The sequence below is a fragment of the Gorilla gorilla genome, chromosome 6 (genome assembly GCF_029281585.2).
Source record: "Gorilla gorilla gorilla isolate KB3781 chromosome 6, NHGRI_mGorGor1-v2.1_pri, whole genome shotgun sequence".
NCBI lineage: Eukaryota > Metazoa > Chordata > Mammalia > Primates > Hominidae > Gorilla > Gorilla gorilla.
Window position 1 is genome coordinate 140135450 of NC_073230.2, and position 18184 is coordinate 140153633.

The window sequence follows — 18184 nt, forward strand, 5'->3', positions numbered from 1 at the left end:
TGTCTTTTTAAATATTTTTTTGAAATACGGTATTTTCTGCAGAGCACATTTCCGTTAGTACTACTCATATTTCAAACGTCTAATAGCTACATGTGGCATGTGGCCAGTTGCTACCATATTGGACAACACAGATTTGGACCAAAATTAAATAATCCCACTGCAGTGGCGAATATCTTGTAGATTTATTCACTGCTTTTAGTTTAAGATTCCCAAACAAGGCCCTGGTACAACTTCATGGTTTACTAGTTTTGTCAAAACAGTTTCAAAGGATATAGTACGAGGAATAATAGCTCTTGTTCTGAGAAACCATTTGTTTTCAAGGTAACTGACTCAACACTTAAAACACTTTAAACTTCATTCAGGTGTTTTGATTAGAAAGAATGAAAGCCATTCTTCCCTAGTCTGTTTGACAAAGTTAAATCCAGACAGATTCTGTCATCTTATCTATATTAGTATTGGAAAAATCATTATTTTCAAATAGAAAGAACTATTAAAATTTTATTTCCACCAAACCAGTATTTATTTCAAATTAACCAAAATGCATCCTGCATTAAAAGATAATTTTTACATACAGTTGCATTTTAAAAATGTATTAACAGTTGTTTTACCAATATTTTTTACATTTTATAATGTAAAAGTGAAATAAAGCACTAAGGAGAATGCTTTTAAATTTTTTTTTTTTTTTTTTTTGAGACAAAGCCTCTCTGTCGCCCAGACTGGAGTGCAGTGGCACAGTCTCAGCTCACCGCAACCTCTGCCTCCCAGGTTCAAGCGATTCTCCTGCCTCAGCCTCCGGAGTAGCTGGGATTACAGGCACCTGCCACCATGCCTGGCTAATTTTTGCATTTTTAGCCGAGATGGGATTTCACCATGTTGGCTAGGCTGGTCTCAAACTCCTGACCTCAGGTGATCCGCCCGCCTCAGCCTCCCAAAGTGCTGGGATTACAGGCGTGAGCCACTGCACCTGGCCTAAATTTTTAATATATGTATTTAAGTCCTATGTTTCTTGAATGCTAAAGTGTTATGTACGGAGAAAGTGTTCACTAACTCTTTTCTATCATCAGGGATTAATTTCTTCCAGAATCCCATTATTTACAAATATTCACAAAATATCATAATAATTGCCATTATTATTCAAAAACAAAATTTAAAGAACCCAATTAAAGTTTATAGTATTTTAAAACTTTAAACTTTTTTTAAAAGCAGTAAAACAGAAGAATCTACTTACTCAGCTGTTACAGGGTGTTATCAATCATCTCTGGTAAATTGGCAGGTCTGAGCTCAGATCAGCAAGGCAGAGAAACTCCAGATGGCAAATTATCCCAACTCTTCTAACTCGTAAAAGCATTAATAAAATGCCTGTGTAAGAAAGAAACCTGAAGTTACAACCAAGACAGAACTTTCTCGAGTGGACTGTCTTGATAGGGAATAAACCTCCGTTTCCTCTTTTCTTTCCTTGAGGGCTTAGAACAAGTTAATTCATGGCCTTGGAGTAGCAGGTGGCCTGATACAGCAATACTTGGTATTACAACTGCCTTTCTGTTTTAAGAAGTCTCTGGGGAGAAGCCTAAATTGGTGCAATAAAATATCCACCCAGTACTAGAACTTGCTCCCTTTTTTTTTTTCTTTTTGAGACGGAGTCTCGCACTGTCACCCAGGCTGGAGTGCAATAGGATAGTCTCAGCTCACTGCAATCTTCGCCTCCCACGTTCAAGTGATTCTCCTGCCTCAGTCTCCCAAATAGCTGGGATTACAGGCTCCCACCACTGCGCCAGGCTAATTTTTGTATTTTTAGTAGAGATGGGGTTTCGCCATGTTGGCCAGGCTGGTCTTAAACTCCTGAACTCAGGTGATCCACCCGCCTCGGCTTCCCAAAGTGCTGGGATTACAGGCGTGAGCCACCGCACCCGGCCCTTATTTATTATTTTTGAGACAGGGTCTGGCTCTGTCACCCAGGCTGGAGTGCAGTGACGAGATCTCAGCTCACTGCAGCCTTTGCCTCCCAGGCTCAAGTGATCCTTCCACCTCAGCCCATTAAGTAGCTGGGACTACAGGTGCACGCCACCACACCTGGCTAATTTTTTGTATTTTTGGTAGAGGCAGGGTTTCACCATGTTGCCCAGGCTGGTCTCAGATTCCTGAGCTCAAGCAATCTGCCAGCCTCAGCCTCCCAAAGTGCTGGGATTATAGGCATGAGCCACCGCACCTGGCCATACTGAGTTTTCTTAACAGCTTCTGTCTCCTAATATTGATTCATTGGTATTTTCTTCTAGAAAAAAAAATTTAATAAGGTCTCATTATTTTTAATTTTCACAAGGTTGCCACAATCTTTTTCAAACTTTCATTTTATGTTAAATAATCTGAAATCACTGACACCTTCAGCTGATTCTTCTCAATTAACATTATTTTTAACAAGAAAATGCTGTCTTTATGGAAGTAAGAAGCCTGGTTAAGTGCAAAGCAAATTCTGCTAAAGAGAGGATATTCTCACTTCTGTTTCTATACCAAAATTATACATATTTTAGACTAAGTATTTTCATAGGTATTATCTTTTTGCCTAAATTGGTGGGGTTTTTTCCCCACTTTTGCCCCTCTGATCCATTCACCAGGACATACTTCATCATGAGTCATATTTTTTTCTCCAATGCAAATCTCACCATGTCACTTCCCAACTAAAACAGTTTTCAGCGTTTCCCATTGCTCTTAGATACGATATCCCATAAGTTTTAATATGCAGGCTTCCAAAGCCCTGCATGACCTGCTCCCTTCCCACCTCTCAGGCCACCCTGGCCTTCTCTCAAATCCCCAAAAGCACCAGCTTCTCTCTCACCTGCCCCAGGGCCTTTGCAAGGTCTGTTCCCTTTGCTGGGATGCTCTTCTTTTCAGACATGGTCATCTTTCACATCTGAAAGACCTTCGTATGCCCCCCATCTAAGTTACACCATGCTACTCTCCCCCTCTCTTCCTCTCAAAAGTACTCTGTACTCTTCCTGCAAAGTGCTCATCCAAATCTGTATTTGTGTGTTTTTAGAAAGCCTATCTCCACCGGACTGTGACAACTTCATGAGGGTGTAGAGCTTGTGCCTGTTTGATTAGTCCCTTAACCACCACTGTTCCCAGCACCTGAGCTTGGTCCTTGGCACCTTGTGAACCTACAATATTTGTTAAATGAATGAATAAAAGACTGAGAAGTGGGGGCAGGTGGCAAGGACAATCTAGTTATTTTGGTCCATTGTTATCTATGGTCCTAAATCCAACTACATCATCAGCTTTTCCCTCTATACAGGATGCTTCCAATCACCATAGAAGGTCTGTGGATTTAGGAAGGGAGGGAGGGAGGGAGGGAGGGAGGGAGGGAGGGAGGCCTTCTTGCCTACCAGCCTTTCCTCTTGACCCCAGGGTCCCACGAATTAACTCCCCATTTCTCTAATCCAGTTTTATAAGAATACTCAAAAGAGCTGACTCCATCCACTGTCTCCAATTCTTTCTTCCCATTCCCATCGGGCTTTGTCCCCACTGCTCCCCTAAAACTGCTATTGTTAAAGCCAGCAATGTCTTCAACTGTGAAATACCCAAAAGCCAGGTACAGGGAGAGGTGCTTTAAAGAAATTATCTCATCCATTTACTTATTTCTTTTTAAAATTTTTTAAAATTGAATTTTAAAAAGATGGAATGCTTCACAAATATGCATGTCATCCTTGTCCAGGGGCCACACTACTCCTCTCTGTATCGTTTCAATTTTAGCATATGTGCTGCCAAAGTGAGCATCATTTATTTATTTTTAGACAGGGTCTCACTCTGCCATCCAGGCTGGAGTGTAGTGGGGCAATCTAACTCACTGCAGCCTCAAACTCCTGGGCTCAAGTGATCCTCCCACCTCAGCCTCCTGAGTTGCTGAGACCACAAGCACATGGCACAACATTCAGCTTTTTTTTTTTTTTTGAGATGGCGTCTTTCTTGCCTAGGCTGGTCATCCACTTAAACAGTTCATAGGCTGGCCATGGTGGCTCACACCTGTAATGCCAGCACTTTGAGAGGTCAAGGCAGGAGGATTGCTTGAGTCCAAGAGTTTGATACTAACCTGGGTAACATAGCAAGACTCCTTCTCTACAAAGAATAAAAAATTAGCTGGGTGTGGTGGTGCATGCCTATGGTCCTAGCTACTTAGGAGGCTGAGACGGAAGGATTGCTTGAGTCCAAGAGGTCAAGGTTGCAGTGAGCTGTGATCATGCCAATGCCCTCCAGCTTGGGCTACAGAGCTACACCCTGTCTCAAAAAAAAATTTTTTAAATAAATAAACAGTTTATCACCACCACCTGATGAGGTAAGTACCATTGTTATCCCCAGAGAGAGGTTAACTGAATTCATTCAAGACTACTTGGGCAAAAAAGCAGCAGAAACCATTTTCACTCAATCTAATGTTCACTGTTCAGTCTTCCTCTTACTGGACCTGCCAGCGGCACAGCCAGAGCTGATCACTCTCCTCTCTAAGCACTTTCTTTGCTTGGTTGCCAGGACACCACAACCTACTGACTCTCCTCCTCCTTCACTGGCCATTCCTTAACTTCTTCTCATTATCCACCTTTTAATGCCAGAGCGACCCAGGACTCTCAATTCTCAAACTTTCCTGTCTATACTCTCTCCTCCTGGTCATCTCAATGGGTCTCAGCACCTTAAATAAGAGCCTGAACCTCTTCCCTGAACTCAAGGCTCATATTTTCAGCCACCTCCTTGACATCTCCGCTTGGATGTCTAATAGACATTCCCCTTTTAACATCATGCCATGCCAAACTCCTGATGTTCCCCTAGTGCCCCACGCCTGAAGCTCCTACAGGCTTGCTCATCTCAGGAAATAGTAACTCCATCCTCCAAGATGGAGTTTTCTCTTTCCCTCATATCCTCTGGCCAATTCATGAGCAAACCCTGTTGGCTCCATCTTAAAACTACATCTGAATTCTAACTACTTCTCCCTGCTCCCACCACTGCCATCTGAGCCTACCTCATCTCCATCTGGATGACTACAATAGCCTGGGAGCTGATGCTTCCCTTGCCTTACTTGCCTGCTGGGAACAGAAAATGCATTAATATGACCACACTGAAGTCTTTCCGTTGAGATTGTCATAGTAAAGATGAATTGTTTGTTATATTTGTCTCTCAAATATTTCAGGAAAAAGTTGTTTCTTCCATGTTACATTAGTTCTGAATATTTAAATTGCTTTCTATTATGAAAACCTGTATTAACAAATGCAAGGTCCTTGAAAAAGTATTCTATTGTTGCCCTTGACTCTGAAATGAATTAGAGTTCTGTGTGGGCAAAAATATTAGCCCAGCTCTTAAAGATCCATGGAAAATGTTGTTTGCTTTCTTCAAAGCTTAAAAGCTTCCTGTTAATCATCAAAATAAGATATCTCCACCGCAGGCATTTGTTACTTGAAGATGAACAGAACAGAATCAGCACCTATATAAAAACCACACTGACAATATCTAATATTTTAGAAAAAATGAAATCTGATGGTCCTGTTAACAATCATGGTATTTTCTAAACCCCTGCCTCCTTTTTTGTTGTTATTTTTTGTTTAGTCAGGGTCTCGCTCTGTCACCCGACTGGAGTGCAGTGGTACCTGCATAGCTCACTGCAGCCTTCAACTCCGGCCTCTGCCTCCTGACCCTACTGCCTCAGCCTCCTGAGTAGCTAGGACTACAGGCACACACCATCACATCCATTTTTTTTTTTTTTTTTTTAGAAAAGGGGTCTTGCTTTGTTGCCCAGGCTGGTCTTGAACTTCCAGCCTCAAACCATCCTCCAGCCTCAGCCTCCCAAAGTAATGGGACCAAAGGTATGAGCCACTGCACCAGGCCTCAACTCCTTTCTTTACCCAGAGGCCCTGGATTCAGTGCCTCTAAAACTCCTTTCTGCTAGTTTGGCTCCAGTGCTCAGCACATGCACTTCCCAAGTCGTTGTTTTCTTTGATCTCCTTAGACTCTCTGCCTCCTAGAGAATCTAATCCACATGAACTGCGCTCCTGGATCTTTTACATAACTGTGGTTTTTCACAAGGTTCTTTAAACAAAGGTCCACGTGATAGATTTCTGCTCAAGCTTAGTTCCAGGAAACGTTTGGTTTCTGCAGATGTTTACATGCTTCCGGCTGTCAGCACATGAAAACAATATAATTCTGTTTCTTTTCCTCACTTTAGCAACTGGAGAGCATAAAATCAAATATATTGTTCAAATCTGTTCTACACTGGTATATGGAAATACTTAATCTTTAAACTTTTTTTTAGGTGAGGTTGGTTTTATTTTTTATTATTTTGCCTTTTGGCCTAAATGTGGTACGTGGTTTCAGAAACATGAAAAGCTATAAAATGTAAAATATACAAGACAAGAACAAAATAGAAAAAAGGCTGGGTACACTGGCTCAGTGCTTGTAATCCCAGCACTTTGAGAGGCTGAGGCAGGAGGACTGCTTAAGCCCAGGAGTTCGAGACCAGCCCGGGCAACAGAGTGAGACCCTGTTTCTTTAAAAAAAAAAAAAAAAAAAAAAAAAAAAAAATTAGCTAGGTGTGGTAATGTGTGCCTATAGTCCTAGCTAACCGGGAGGCTGAGGCCGGAGGTACTGTGAGCTGTGATTACATCACTACCCTCCCGCAGTTACAGTTAGAGTGAGACTCCATCTCTAACTATGAAAGAAAAAAATGGAAAAAGAGAACAAAGCACAGTGGTGGTTTTCCAATGAGAAGGCATGAATACCCAGAATCAGACTGTCATCCCAAAAAAAAAAAAAAACTCTCTTCATAAGCAAAGTTAAAAAAGAGTCCTCCACACTTTTTTTTTTTTTTTTTTTTTTTTTGAGACAGAGTTCCACTCTTGTTGCCTAGGCTGGAGTGCAATGGCACGATCTCAGCTCACCACAGCCTCTGCCTCCCAGGTTCAAGCAATTCTCCTGCCTCAGCCTCCCGAGTAGCTGGGATTACAGGCATGTGCCACCATGCCTGGTTAATTTTTTGTATTTTTAGGGGAGACAGGATTTCTCCATGTTGGTCAGGCTGGTCTCGAACCCCTGACCTCAGGTGATCCGCCCACCTGGGCCTCCCAAAGTGCTGGGATTACACACATGAGCCACCACACCCAGCCTCCACCCTCTTTATTTAAACCCTGTTCACTAGTTTGAGTAAAATAATCAGATATGTTTTTGGTTCAATTTCCCTAGCAACACTTAAAAGTTTGAAATTTTTTACAATCAACTTCAGTAAGGCTTCTTTAAACATTATTTTGAAAATTAAAAACATTTTAGAAAAGCAAGCTAAACTGGTTGTATGACAGGTATACATTCTAAGTCATTTTGAGAGGTGACACCGTGCTGGCAGCCCTCGCTTGCTCTTGGTGCCCACTCTGGCCACACTTGAGGAGCCCTTCAGCCCACCGCTGCACTGTGGGAGCCCCTCCCTGGGCTGGCCGAGGCCGGAGCTGGCTCCCTCTGCTTGCGGGGAGGTGTGGAGGGAGAGGCATGGGCAGGAACCAGGGCTGTGCACGGTGCTCGTGGGCCAGCATGAGTTCCGGGTGGGCGTGGTCTCGGTGGGCCCCGCACTCGTAGCAGCTGTCCAGCGCCGCCAGCCCCAGGCAGTGAGGGGCTTAGCACCAGGCCAGCAGCTGTGGAAGGTGTGCCGGGTCCCCCAGCAGTGCTGGCCTGCCGGCGCTGCGTTCAAATTCTCACCGGGCCTCAGCGGCCTCCCCGCGGGGCAGGGCTCAGGACCTGCAGCCCACCAGGCCCAAGCCTCCCCACCACTGTGGGCTCCTGCGTGGCCCAAGCCTCTCCAATGAGTGCTGCCCCCTGCTCCACGGCGCCTGGTCCCATCGACCACCCAAGGGCTGAGAAGTGTGGGCACACAGCACAGGACTAGAGGGCAGCTCCGCCTGCGTCCCCAGTGCGGGATCCACTAAGTGAAGCCAGCTGGGCTCCTGAGTCTAGTGGGGACTTGGAGAACCTTTATGGCTAGCTAACGGATTGTAAATACACCAATCAGCACTTGGTATCTAGCTAATCTAGTGGGACTTGGAGAACCTTTATGTCTAGCTAAAGGATTATAAATACACCAATCAGCACGCTGTGTCTAGCTCAAGGTTTGTAAATGCACCAATCAGTGCTCTGTGTCTAGCTAATCTGTTGGGGACTTGGAGAACCTTTATGTCTAGCTAAGGGATTGTAAATACACCAATCAGCACTCTGTGTCTAACTCAAAGTTTGTAAATGCACCAATCAGCACCCTGTGTCTAGCTCAAGGTTTGTAAATGCACCAATCAGTGCTCTGTGTCTAGCTAATCTAAGGGGGACTTGGAGAACTTTTGTGTCTAGTTCAGGGATTGTAAACGCACCAATCAGCACCCTGTAAAAACAGACCAATCAGCTTTCTGTAAAACAGACCAATCAGCTCTCCGTAAAACGGACCAATCAGCAGGATGTGGGTGGGACCAGATAAGGGAATAAAAGCAGGCTGCCCAAGCCAGCACTGGCAATCTGCTGGGGTCCCCTTCCACAATGGAAGCTTTGTTCTTTCACTCTTTGCAATAAATCTTGCTGCTGCTCACTCTTTGTGTTCGCACTGCCTTTATGAGCTGTAACACTCACTGCAAAGCTGTAACACTGCAGCTTCACTCCTGAGGCCGGCGAGACCACGAACCCACCAGGAGAAATGAACTCCAGATGGGAAGAATGAACAACTCCAGATGCACCACCTTAAGAGCTGTAACACGCACCGCCAAGGTCTGCAGCTTCACTCCTGAAGCCAGCGAGACCACGAACCCACCAGAAGGAAGAAACTGTGAACACGTCCAAACATCAGAAGGAACAAACTCTGGATACACCATCTTTAAGAACTGTAACACTCACCACGAGGGTCCACGACTTCATTCTTGAAGTCAGTGAGACCAAGAACCCACCAATTCTGGACATGATTTCATTTGGTGAGCAGTCCAGATTACATGTGTGTACACTGTAATGACCAGCTAAGGACTGACTGCTTTTAGCTCCTTCACCCCTTCTCACCTCTGAGGTTCAGTAATAAAGGGCTCCTACAACTAACTGAAGTATCAATCAAAATCTTAAAGGTATTCATTCATTATACTGTATTAACACCCCCCTTAAAATGCCAAATTTATAGTTTTATTAATACAAAAATCCAGACAAGAAAATAAGCAGACTAGCAAGATAAAACCAGAGCCTTCAAAAATTACACAAAGCATACAAATATGTAGGCCAAATGGTTAAAGTGAGCCATAAACTCGGCCCTACACTCTAGTGACAAAGCAAAAAGGGAAAAATGATCAGTTACAAACTGGACATGATTAGAGGGTAAATTTCAGGGAAAATAAATTTCTCCTGGTACTCAAATCTAAGAAATATTTCTCTAGTGGATCATTCTACACATAATACACTGGGGTCTTCAATAATGTCCCTGAAAGATATGCTGATTCTTATAGCATATATAGTAAAAACATAATGCTGATAAGGTGGATAAATTTTAAAAATAAAGCCTAGAAAGTCTGTTCAACAGAACTTCTGTAATGATGAAGATGCTCCATATCTACACTGTCAAAGATAGTAGCCATTAGCCACATATGGCTAGTGAGCACTTGAATTACGGCTGGTATGACTAAGAGACTGAATTTTAATTGTATTTCATTTTAATAGCCATATTACAGCAGCAAATATCTACCCACTGGACAGTACAGGTCTAAAACATTAGTTATCAAACTTTTTTTCTTAGCAGCGGAACCATTTTGGGGTTGGCAAACATATATAGAATCTAACACATTAAAAAAGATAGTATAGTGTATATATACTTGTAAGTTCAATCTAAAATATTTATAGTCAATGAAAATATGAGTATTCCAATAAATATTAGAAATCGAGGATTTTAATTGAGAGTTATAAAGTTAGATCAACCCCAGGAAACACTTTTATTTCTGTATTTTGTTTGGATGCACTGCAGTGCCCACGTGGGACTTCTAATTACTCATTCTGAGCTACTCAGTTACCAAGGCCACAATCAGCAGCCATCTATCTACTCAGGAAGCACAGAAGAAAACACAGCGTGCCAACAGGGCGGTTTCAGGTGTTTCTCTTCATGGAAGGAGCCCCCACAGGAGCCCACACGGCCATCCAGGGGCTATTCTCTCTGGCATCCAGCTGACAGCTCAGGGGCAAGGAAATGAAAATCACAAGGGTGGGCCCAGGTACCATGCTGGTTTGGTGCCACTCTGGGAGGCCGAGGTGAGTAGATCACTTGAGGTCAGGAGTTTGAGGTCAGCTTAGCCAACATGGTACAACCCTGTCTCTACTAAAAATACAAAAATTAGCCGGGTGTGGTGGCGGGCATCTGTAATCCCAGCTACTCAGGAGGCCAAAGGAAGAGAATCGCTTGAACCCGCGAGGTGGGGGTTGCAGTGAGCCAACACTGCACCATCGCACTCCAGCCTGGGCAACAGAGCAAGACTCTGTCTCAAATAAAATAAAATAATATAAAATAAAATCACAAGGGTGGTGCACAGACATGCCGGCTTAGAAACTTTGTGCCCCAAGCAGAAACCAAATATCATATAACGGTGCTAGTCACAGCGTCCAAGGTTCCCACAAAGGACATACTCATTTCTGAAAAGTCAGTACTTCTGGGAAAGCTACAGCTTCTAATCAGGAATTTAGAGTTCACTTACAGTTCCTCCCAGTCCAGATATATTTACCAAACAGAGGTCACTTTCACCACAACAATGTTGCCCAGTAACATGGTGAACATTTCCCTTTTACCAGGGGTTCAGGAGAACTGAGTAGAGAGTTAATCTAAGGTCAGATTTGTCCTTAAAAAAATGAAAAATGGTTTGTTAACTCTTTTTTTTTGAGACAGGGTCTTGCTCTGTCCCCCAGGCTGGAGTGCAATGGTGCGATCTTGGCTCACTGCGAGCTCCGTCTCCCGGGTTCACGCCATTCTCCTGCCTCAGCCTCCCGAGTAGCTGGGACTACAGGCACCTGCCACCACGCCCGGCTAATTTTTTGTATTTTTAGTAGAGATGAGGTTTCACTGTGTTAGCCAGAATAGTCTCGATCTCTGACCTCGTGATCCACCCGTCTCGGCCTCCCAAAGTGCTGGGATTACAGGCATGAGCCACCGCGCCCGGTCGGTTTTGTTAACTCTTTAGCAACCTTCATGATTAAAAGAAAAAAAAAAAAAAAGAATCCCACATATCAGGAATAGAAAAGAACTTGCTTAACTTAAAAACAAAAACAAAACCCTACAAGAAAATCACACTTAATGGTTAAATAATGGGAGTATTTCCTTCAAAAGCTACGAAATGCAAGAAGGATGACTACAATCATCACTTTTACTTAATAACATAATAGAGGACTTAGTCAACATTAATAAAAAAGACAAAGGAAATATAAAAATTTAAATGATGTAACAAAACTGTCTTCATCTCCAAGTAATCATTATCTATATAGAGAATTATGAAGGAAAACCATTAAAACTAATAAAAAATAAGTTCATCAGTATTGTTAAAAGATCAAGATACAAAATTAATGTAATTCCTATAAGCCAAAACATCACATTGTAATTTCAATAAGAAAAGCTACCTATCATTTAAAGCAGCAACTAAAGCTATAAGCTTTCTAATAATTAAGTCTAACAAAAAAATCTTCAAGAGCTTTATAGAGAACATTATAAAGCCAAGTAAGTTGAGAAATACATTATATTTGTGGATGGAAGACTTAATAAATATCCCTAAACTGAACTGAAATACAATATGATTACAATCAAAATCCCTACAGGGTCTTTCATGGACCATGGTAAGCTGATCCTAAAATTCACAAGAAAAAAGGGCCAAGAACAGTCTTGACAAATTTGAAGAAAACAGGCAGCCACTCTCTAAAACTTTAAGTTATATGAAACAATGATAAGTAAAACAGTAAAGATAAATGAAAAACAATACAGCACCCAGAAAAAGACTCACGTATGTTCAGAAATTTGATATATGATGGCAGTAGCATTGCAAATCAGCGGGGAAAGGACAGACTATTGAACAACAGTTATCCTGAGACATAAGTTAACTATAAGAAAATAAAATCATTATCTCACATCATAGAGACACATTTTCAAGCTATAGGCTTAAATGTAAAAATAAAATTTTGACAATTTTTAGGAAAAAAATGCTCTTTAGGTAATGATTTTTAAAATAACATACAAAAGTAGAAATTATAAAGTAAAAGACTGATAAATGTGTTACTATGTTGAAGTTTTTAAAAATTCTAACAAAAGGTTCTTCAAACAAAATGAAAAACCAAACCACAGACTACAAGATATTAACAAAATACATAACAAAAAGGTATTAATTTTCAGGATACATTAAGTCCTAAAAGTCAGTAAATAAATACAAACAACTGTATTGAAAAAAATGAAGCAAAAAATTGTGAATAGCTAGTTAACAAAAAAGGAAATCAGGGTGAAAATAAACATAAGATGTTCAAGTTCAGTACGATGCAGTTTAACACTACGATGAAACAGCATTTCGCATCAGACTGGCAAAGTATCACACTAATGAAAGAAAGTTACACTGAGTCAACCACTCTGGAGAGGAATTTGGTAATATCTAATAAAGATGAGATATGCATACCTATAGCCAAGTAATTCCACTCCTGAAAATGTACACTAGAGAAATTGGCACACGAACATAAGGAGGTACATATCAGAATACAGGTAACTGCAAAAAATTGGAAACAATTCAAATGTGAATCAGGAGAATATGCATATAATATAGTCTCATAATGAAATATCTTATATATGAGTATTATGTATATTTATGAAAGAAATAAGGACAGCTACAAGTATCAAAGAAGAATAAATAATCAATAGAGTAAAAAGGCATCCTATGGAATGGGAGAAAATATCTGCAAACCATGCATCTGATAAGGGGCTAATATCCAAAATATATAAGGAACTGCTACAACAGTGGCAAAAAACCCCAAATAACCCACTGAAAAAATAGATCAAAGACTCGAATAGGTATTTCTCCAAAAAAAAAAAAAAAAAAAGATATACAAATGGCCAAGGCGTACATGTCACCAAATGCCAATGAAAACCACAGTAAGATGTCACCTTATATATGTTAGGATGGGCATTATAAAAAACAAAAACAAAAAACCCAGAAAATAACAAGTCTTGGTGAGGATCTGAAGCAACTGGAATCCTTGCGCATTATTGGTGGGACTGTAAAATGGTGCAGCTTCTATGGAAAACAGTATGGAGATTCCTTAAAAAATTACAAATAGAACTACAATATAAACCAGAAATCCCTCTTCTGGATATTCATCAAAAAAAACTGAAATCAGAATCTTGTAGAAACGCTTGCATCACCCCCTTGTTCACTGCAGCATTAATCACAATAACCAAAAGGTAGTAACAACCTAAAATCCACCTTAAATGAAAAAACAAAGCAAATATGGTGTATACATACAGTGGAATATTAGCCTTAAAACAGAAATCTCATCGTAAGTTACAACATGGATGAACCTTGTTGCTAAGTGATGGATATTACGCTAAGTGAAGAAGGACAAATACCACATGAAACCACATAGATGAAGTGTCTAAAGTAGTCAAACTTACAGAAACACAAAGTAGAATCTGTTGCCAGACTGGAGGGAGGGAAAAATGGGCAGTTGCTATTCAATGGGAACAGAGTCTCTGTCATGCAAAATGAAAAGTTCCAGAGATCTTCTGTACCACATTATGCTTATAGTTAATACTGTACCATACACAATAATTTGTTAAGAGGGTAACTCTCATGTTATGTGTGTTTTTTTCACAATTAAAAAAAAATGTTAGGTGAAAAGACTAGCTGCAGAGGCCTATGATGAAACATGGTTTATATAAAGTTTCAAATCATAAAAAATAATGTCTTACATACATAACGATGAGGGCCACGTGCCGTGGCTCATGCCTATAATCCCAGCACTTTGGAGGCTGAGGCGGGAGGATCACTTGAGATTAGGAGTTCGAGACCAGCCACATGGCGAAACCCTGTCTCTACTAAAAATACAAAAATTAGCTGGATGTGGTGGCACATGCCTGTAATCCCATCTACTCGGGAGGCTGAGGCAGGAGAATCGCTTGCACCTGGGAGATGGAGACTGCAGCGAGCCGAGATCATGCCACTGCACTCCAGCCCGGGTGACAGAGTAAGACCCTGTCTCAAAAAAATAAAATAAAATAAAATAAATATATATATATAAAATGATGCAAATGTAAACAAAGGTAGTAAAAGTATAAAATATGTTTGGAAATGTTAAACACTAAACTCAGGATAGTGGTTTCTACTGTAGAGGAAAAGAGCAGAATAGAATCAAAAAGAGCTAAATAAGAGGTCTCTATTTCGTCTCTATTATTTTTTTAAATCTAAAGCAAATATTACAAAACTGATGGTATTTGATAGCTTAGTCTATTTTTCTATATGTCTAGAATATTTTATTAAAGAAATAAATTTTTTAGAACTTAATACCAAGAATATTTTTTTCCTCCTAAGAAATGAGTATGTTTCACCTTCTCTAATAACAAGTTTCCATGTACCCCCACTGAAGGAGGGATGAACCAGGGACAGACATTATAGCAAAATTGAGAGACAGTGTCTCTGTGTGTGTGTGTGTGTGTATGTGTGTGTGTTTGTGTGTGTGTGTGTGAACTCTTTTCAGAAGAGGTCTCATAGATTACAACGCAGGGATGTGGCTTAAATAAAAATGTTAAAAATTATTAACATAATTGATGCTATTTGTCATTTTGCACTAGGCATCAATAAAAACATGAAGCAAATCTGAATTAAAATCAACACATGTGCAACCTTTTTTCTCAGTTCTGATTTTCTGTTTATATGCTATTTCATTTTATGTATTTGTGTGGTAAAGTTGCCTCAAACCCTCTGTGAAAAAAAGGCAAGCTATTAATTAAAAAAAGAAACATCCTTTAATAAATATTCTACCAAATCCGTACAAGGAAACACAAAACAGAAGACTCAGGTGGAATGAATGTGAACATTGAGATAGCAGCCTTGGGACCAGGTGTCAACACAAATGGTTCCATTCCTAACTTTCATAAGAAAGGCTCAAACATAGTGTGGGCTATATCCAAGTTCTCATCCTTTTGGCCACAAAAACAAACCTAAAAACCCTAAGGAATATGACAGTAATAGGAGATGTCGGAACTGGCAGGTGAGAAGTATACTGTTGATTTAAAATGCCCCCCAGATGATTCTCATACGCTTCCCCCCACCCCCCACAAAAGCCCACAATCCCTGACCCAGTTGACACCACTAAATTAGATTTAAATTAGATTTATTCTTTAAATTTGTTAAATATTCAACAAATAGTTTATTGAGCACCTACTCTGTCAGTGCGAGGAAGTGAGTGTCTTTATACTTCTGCACAATTAGAGCTGGGAAAATTTTACTAGGACTTGTGTTAAAGGACAACCTTAAAACTTAAAAGATGACTGAACAGATAGTGAGGGACTTACCTCCCCTGAGCTATGTGTTTACATTTCAGAAGGATGATGAAACCAGGACTGTGGAAATCTTCCAGGGGTTATAAACTCAAGTCTGTTGTCCTAGGTTACTGCTATAATAATCATAATTTGTCCCTGCCCCAGAAACTCTGCATCTACTTTCATGATAACATGAATAAATATAGGTGTTCAAAACTTATCAGTCCCCAAGTACCATGCTGGTTTGTAGGCACATCTCATAACAGTGATCAAGGTGAAGTTCCTGCTCTCATATGGAGTTTACAGTCAATTGTGGTTCTGAGAAGCAAATAATCTATTACTACGTGGTGTGGTAAACGCATGGCAGGAGATGCTGTCAGAGATCAGGGAAATCTAAACTGAGAGCTGATGGTGAAGAGTTAGCCAGACGCCTTTGTCTGAAAATAAGAGAAAATCCCAAGCCGACAAAGCCTCACTATCTTCACATAACAAGAAATCCCAGCAAAGGATGGCTCAGCAATGCAGCAAGGCCCCCGCCCCAGCTGTCTTTCTGCCCCCCTCCATGTGGCGATGATGCTTGGGCTAGCTCCCTTCATGGCTGCAAGACAGCTGGAGCTTGGCCCACAGTGGGCAGAACTTCTCATCCAACTCTTTTTCACCAGGATGGCAAACCTTTCTGGAAGCCTCCACCAGGCTTCTCTTTATGTCTCAAGGGACAGAACTGGGTCACATGTTCATGCTCAAACCTATCAACTGGCAAGAACAGAACCTTCCTGACAGCCGTGGGCTGTGACTGGGGCCTGAGCCTAGCTTCCCCAGAGCATATGGGTATACAGAGAAGAGTGGATTCTTAAGCAAAGTGGAGGTTCTGCTAGAAAAGAAGAGGGCACTGGAAGGTTACAGGGAAAGCGACCCATGGGATGTGCTGTAGTCATTAAAGTAATATTTCCTTTGTTTAGAAAGAACTTACACTATTTGGCATTAACAGGAAATGTAAAGAAATAAAAGACCACCTTGTACTTAAGCAACAGCACACACATAGAATTTTAATAGAGAAAAACTAAAAATAAATGAAATTAATATGGTGTAAATTAAATAACACAAAGCTGAAAGATCATAGAGTAATAGCGGTAGATCAGGTTTTCAATAACCAGAGGCAGTTCTGAAAGAAGAGAATTATAAAATGACAGACGCTGCTTTATGTTTAAAGGCACAAAGGTAAAAATTTAGGGGAGACAAGGTAAGTTTACTCAGCTGTAACAGAGACTGCAGAACACTGAGAAAATGCACATGCAAATATAAACCTCTTGGGGGCGAACCCGAGTGTCTGTCTTGAGAGCCAAGGTTTAGCCCAGGTAAAGGCACCCGATATGTATGTCTAGAATGAATGAGTGAATGAATGAATGGAGAGGCTTGGACTTGAAATACTATTTGACAGGAGACTACTAAAGGTTGCTTATCATAGGACACGTGTGACGAAACCATTTCTGATGAAAACTCTTGCTTTCAATACATAGAATGAAGTGGAGGAGTACAAGATATAAAGCGTCATCAATTAGAAGGCTATGAAAGTCATCTGGACATAAAGTAATCAGGGCCTGGACTGGAGACTCAAGAACTAAAAATCGGAAGTGCAATGGAAAAAAGTGGTGGTTATACATCAGTATACCTACTCTGCTTGTTTTATTTACTAAGAATGTCACAAGCATATAAGAAAGCGGTGTTGCACATTTTAGATTCATTTGTTACTGCATTATGAAAAACAGGATGGCATTTTTAATCTAGTTTATCTGATCCTGAATTTTAAGAAGGGTTTACAGCATTTCAACCAGACTACTTACCCTTGGTTTCTTTTCCAATTCCAATAGGAAATCTGCAGGACTCAATCTGATTCCAACAGAATCATGATCTCTGTGGCCTCCTACTGCTAGCTATCTAGAATGGCAGCTTTTGTGTATTTAATACTTAAAACAGTTCTGTAGCAAATTATTCTATTAATGAAAATAGTAGACTCCTTCTGCCCTCTAGTTTTTCTCCCATGTATGTAATAATGATGACCCCAAAAGTAACATCTTAGACATGATTCACAACCAGACCAAATCTATGATTGAGGTAAACAAAATATATACAAAGCTAAGAGTCATTAGATCATTCATGTCTCCAACATCATTTCCTGTAACAATCAATGAGAAGCAATTCACAGATTCCTTCTCAGCTGGGTGCAGTGGCTCATGCCTATAATCCCAGCACTTTGGGAGGCTGAAGTGAGAGGATCGCTTAGGGCTAGGAGTTCAACACCAGCTTGGGGAACATAGCAAGACCCTCCTCCCAACCACCCCCCACCCATCTCCATTGTTTTTAAAAAGGTATTTTTAAAAAAAGAAAGAAAGAAAAACAATTCTGTTTTAACTATTGTTTGCACATATATACCATGTGGTCTTCATTTCACCCCTGGCACCTTTACTTACCTACTCTGCTTCTTCATGACTGGTCACGGTAAAAGCTAATTAGTGCTTCTGCCTGTCAGAAAACTCATTCTTGACAGTTCTTGCTGACAAGCAGTCTTAGTCACAAACAAATAGGGCTTCACGTTCAGCCAGACTCTAAGTCTCACCGTCCCTCTGGGAGGCAGCAGAGAGTTCCAGCTAACTCGAGAAAAGACAACGCAGC

At 40.8% G+C, this 18184-nt stretch overlaps 1 long non-coding RNA gene and 1 other non-coding gene across 6 annotated transcripts in view; both read right to left on the reverse strand.

Annotated features, from left to right (window-relative positions):
* The window catches only part of LOC101134595 (uncharacterized), a 228163-nt gene that overhangs the window by 168982 nt on the left and 40997 nt on the right, over window positions 1-18184 (reverse strand). For 4 of the 5 annotated variants that reach the window (XR_008681281.2, XR_008681282.2, XR_008681283.2 and 1 more), the window contains one exon: window positions 1229-1359. This is a non-coding gene — a long non-coding RNA (uncharacterized lncRNA). Of the gene's footprint in view, window positions 1-1228; window positions 1360-17982; window positions 18149-18184 lie in introns of those variants that run through there. The other variant, XR_010134506.1, reaches the window with a different exon arrangement.
* On the reverse strand, window positions 3662-3768 carry LOC115935559 (U6 spliceosomal RNA). The gene has a single exon (XR_004071167.1). It is a non-coding gene; the product is annotated as a U6 spliceosomal RNA (small nuclear RNA).